The 4,662-nt window shown below is 41.1% G+C and overlaps 2 pseudogenes across 1 annotated transcript; both read right to left on the bottom strand.

The window, feature by feature from the left end:
- Window positions 1-579: 579 nt before the first annotated feature.
- Window positions 580-4,456, bottom strand: LOC111545667 (annotated as a pseudogene).
- LOC111545959 lies at window positions 2,109-3,472 on the bottom strand (annotated as a pseudogene). The gene has a single exon (XR_002732596.2). The product of XR_002732596.2 is annotated as a plakophilin-4 pseudogene (transcript).
- Window positions 4,457-4,662: the final 206 nt, after the last annotated feature.

The following is a 4,662-nucleotide window of genomic DNA, read 5'->3' as shown; positions in this document are numbered from 1 at the left end:
ATAAATAGGTGAAATACATAAATAAGTTCGAAAAAATTATTTCTCACTCTTCTAAAGGCTAGAAGTTCGAGATCAATGTGCTAGCAGTTTCAGTGCTTGGTGAAGGTTTGGTCTTTGCTTTCTTTTTTTTTCAAAGCCTGTGAAATTTTATTTATACAAAAGAATAAAAATAGCAATTTAAAAATGATTGATTTAAACATGTTTTTCCATTTTTCCTGTTCCTTGAACATGAATCTGCTTCCAACTCAGAAAGATTTAAGATAGGTAATTACTAAATACTTCCCTTGTAAAAAAACAAAGAGCCAAGTTTCCCATTTTACTTATGATAAACCAGATTATTTTCAGTTATGAATATTGGGAACTGCATGAAAGAGATGATCAGATATGTCAGCAAGAAGGTATGAGCTGTACAAAGGCATTACAAAAAGACCCCAAAGAAAATAAGATAAAAACAAGAGAAAAATAAGAAAACACAAAGCAATATAAGAAAATGCCAGATATTTACAGCCTTCATCTGAAATGTAATTTGTGTTCTACTTTCAACATAAAACAAAACCAGAGAACATTTCTTGATGTGTATCACAGATGAAGCTGGTACCAGCCAGTTTAGGGGGAGACATTCATGCTAAGAAGGGAGAAATGTACAGTTAGCAACTCGCTGGGATTATATATGTCTTGATCGTCCTGCAATTCTATTACTAAAAATGACATAAAGTAAATGATCCAATGTATTATGGAAGTGACTTGTCACCACATTTAGAACAAACTACTCAAAGTCACAGGCACTGAGTCTGGGAGAGCAGAGGTGGATGGCCACGAACTCAGGTGAAGGATGTTTATCTTTGTGAGGTCAGAGAAGGGAAGCAGGGCTCTACAACCTGGAAACTTCTGCACTAATGTATCTTCTAACAGTCAGCTCATGGTTTTTTGTTTAACCTCAGATCAATCCTATGCTGGTTTTTTATTCTTTCACTTTTTATGGCTGCTGTGGTGACTCCCTGAGGAAGTAGAGGAAGCAGCCTTGTGAGGTTTCATCCCCTGCACAGATCCATCCAGATCCTCAGGGTCCTCCTGGCTGGGCTCATTTTCCTGATTGTGGAAGTCTGGAGAAGTGTCACTTTCCATCCCACTTCTTGGCTCTCTCTCTCTCTCTCTTTCTTTCCTCCCTCCCTCCCTCCCTCCCTTCCTTCCTTCCTTCCTTCCTTTTTTTTTTTTTTTTTTTGAAATTTCCACATTTATTTTTCTTTCATGTGCTTAGGAAATGGCAGTGAAGCGTCCTATGAACAAGGCAAGGAATGGGCATGGCGCAGCAGTACCAGCCTGGTCATTGTGCTTCCAAAGTACACTATGCATAGTGGAGACAAAGGGTGTCGCAGTTTGTTTTTAATTGCTCACAGTTCCTTGGGCTTCCCATTTGTTTTTGAAGTTGTCAGTTTCTTCAAATCTCTTTTCAAGCGACACACTGCATTACAAATGATGGCAGTTAACCAATGTGGCATTTCCATATTTACATCAACAAAAGAAATTTACAAGACATAATAGCATACAATCTTGACATTTAGTAATGGCAATAAAACATGGGCATCATTTTATTTTTTCTGTACAAACTATCAGAACATGACTTTATTCACATTAAAAAATCATCTTTAATTTGATTTGACCTACACATCCCCATTTCATTTCACCCATTTCTTAAACCTCTCATCATGTCACCCACACCTTCACCAGACTACAGAATCTACAAGTAATTAGATGTAACACCTAAATAGAGCTTAGAAAGTCCTGTCCCAAATGTTTCATCGCTTCCTTGATAATTCCTTAAAAAAGAAAAAGAAATGCACTTCACTCATTCCTTCCACTCACTTTCACATTTCAATCATCAGATCAGCAAGATGGACTTTTCACCTCAATCCGAACAAAGTTAGAGTTCCTCTGTGGGCCGTCTTGATGCTGCACCTGTGATTCTGGGGACCTTGGGTACTGTTCTGCTCTATAAGAAGTTCGTTTAATGGAATAAAAGTCTACATAACTTGTGATTGATTTCAGTCCACACTGTGTTGACTAATCAGTAGAAGCTGGAAAGTGAACTCGGTCATCAAAATAAGGGTCTTCATAACTATGAGGAGACTGCAAATACAATCTGTATGATTCAAAGTTATTTTGTTGGAGTCATCTTGACTGTAATACAGCTGTTGATGCTGTAGTTGTCTATTTAATTCTCTTGCTGGTGAGGAATATGAACTGATGTAAACTGGTGAAGGTTTGCTGGAGCCTGACTGAACGATGGGTGACGTCTTTTGGTTGGTGGTAGACAAGGAAGGACGTGATTTGAATCAGTCTCGCTCCATTGTCGACACAGGTGTAATAAAATGGTTCTGATTCCACCCATCATTTTTATAAATGCTCCAGCGGTCCTGATATTGCCATAATGTATTCAAGACCTGGGCTGCTGCCTTCACTACTTTTAGAGATGATCTGTTGCCCCTGCCTTTGGTTATGTTCACCAGCTTCTCTATGTCTCCCAAGTCAGCCAGGGCTTTGGTGTTCTCCATGTTTTTGCTGGTGACCTCATGCAGAGCACAGCAGATGGCTGCCTTGGACTCATCAGATAAGACACTGGGACCATTGCTGCAGGGAAGATGGTTGACCAGGTCTCGCATGGCGTATTTGCTTATGAGCTCCTTGTTGCGAACATCTAGTGTCATATTCCTCAAGGCAGTTGCCATGGAAGAAACAACTCTATCGTTATCCATTCTCAGAAGTTCCACAAGGATGGGGAGCCCCTTTTATTTTCAGACAGCCACCCCGATGTATCCTGCAAACTTCCAGTTGCCAGCAGAGAGGTTCTGGAGAGGTCTGGCAGAGCCTTCCAAGGTGGCTGGGTTGAAACTTTCTGCTAGAAGAGTCAGATATAGCTTCACCACTGATGGGTGCCACAGCATCTCAACCCCTTTTTGACAGTCCTGGGATAGGACCAACTCCATCCCATTGATCTTCTTGCGGAGTCCTCTTTTACTTTTTCTTCCCCCAGCAGCTTGGCTCAGAGTCTTTGCTGGGAAACTTTTTCTAGTAAGTCATCACATTCGTTCAGTCCCAGTAACCAGGTCTGGAGCGCCTCCAGCTCCAGCCGATAGGACAGGTTCCTCAGGGTGCACACGCAATTCTTCACTATCTTGCTGTCGTAATCAGATGTATTCATACACGTGTAGATCACATACAACAGCGAGTCCACTAGCCCCTCTCAGGACTGCTTTTGCTTCTGAGCTTCTTACCCCATGCAACTGAGGTTCCTCAGGCAACCTGTCATATTACACAGAACTAGTGAAGTCTGAAATTTAATTTTATGGCCATCATGAAGAGTTATTCCATCCAGAATGTGGAATGATCACAGAGTTTGTTAAGGTTGAGAGAGCATCATGAATAATTGTCATTTTTACAGCATCACATGAGGATAAATTTCAAAGACCTCCTGTGAAAAGCTCCCTTACTTCTGCATCAATAGATTTTCTCAACAGTCACAACAAGGCAGGTATCCCACCAACATTCTTCATTGCTATTTTATTTTCATCTGTAGACTTGCCAAAACTGATGTTTCAAAGGGCACCACAGGCATTCTTCTGAAATTCCAAAACTCTGTGGCCAAAAGGTCAACCAGATGCTTGATTCCCCCTAACCTACACACCCTCATCTTCACGTTGTTGTCGCCAAGCCACAGATGCTGCAGATAGGTTTCTGCATTTGCCTGAACAGATGGGAACTGGTGCTGAAGTATGTGAATGACCTTAGGCAACTCAGGATCATGCCAGGCAAACTCCCTGGGGTCCTTCTAAATGCTGTCTATTGATGGGAATCTTGTGGTACCATCATCAACCAGCACTGCGTGCTGAAGCCTGTTATAATTGCACTCTTGAACTTAGTATTGTGTGGGCCTGTAGGGCTCTGCATAGGCAGCTGTTGTGTTCAGAACATAATTATTTCTTTGGTATGTAAGGGTACTTCGTTGGCTGTACATCCTTTGTAGATTTCCAATACCTACTGCTGGCTTCTTCTTTTAAATGAGCTAGTCCTGAACTCCTGCCAATGCACTTAATGCAGCTGCTGAGGTAACTGAGGATTTACTGAAGAGCCTCTTAGCTTCCTTAAACTTCTGGTTCCTTCTATCATTTTTGCTATAGGAGTTTTTTTGGTTGGTCAGATACCGATCCCAGTCAGGAGTAATATTGCCATACATCTGAATGTCTTCCAGGTAGCTTCTCTCAAAAGCATAGGTCTGTCGCTCCAAGTTTGCCAGTGTTTCCCATGAAGGCCATGCCCTTATGACTTACCTCCTAAGGGCCACATCTCTTAATGCTTTCACATTGGCCACCAACACATGAACTTTGGGGACACATTCAGACTGTAGCATATGCTATTCTTACATTTCATGTATCACACTTGAGACTGCACATTCCACCATGCCTATAACTTAGGTGTAGCTTGAAATATGATGGCTGGTGGACTAGCTCTCTGAGAAACATGCAGAGGATAAGAAATTACTCTATTTTTCTCACTCTCTAGACCTAGGATCATTATAAAATTGAATGGAAAATAGTTGGGTGACAACTATATTCCCCTTTCTAAAGAATTCTAAACATGCTTGAAGATAACTAGTTAGAAAACAAG

This window comes from Piliocolobus tephrosceles, chromosome 11, assembly GCF_002776525.5.
Source record: "Piliocolobus tephrosceles isolate RC106 chromosome 11, ASM277652v3, whole genome shotgun sequence".
Classification (NCBI taxonomy): Eukaryota; Metazoa; Chordata; class Mammalia; order Primates; family Cercopithecidae; genus Piliocolobus; species Piliocolobus tephrosceles.
The sequence above is the reverse complement of the archived record's forward strand: the minus strand, read 5'-3'. Positions and strand labels throughout refer to the sequence as shown.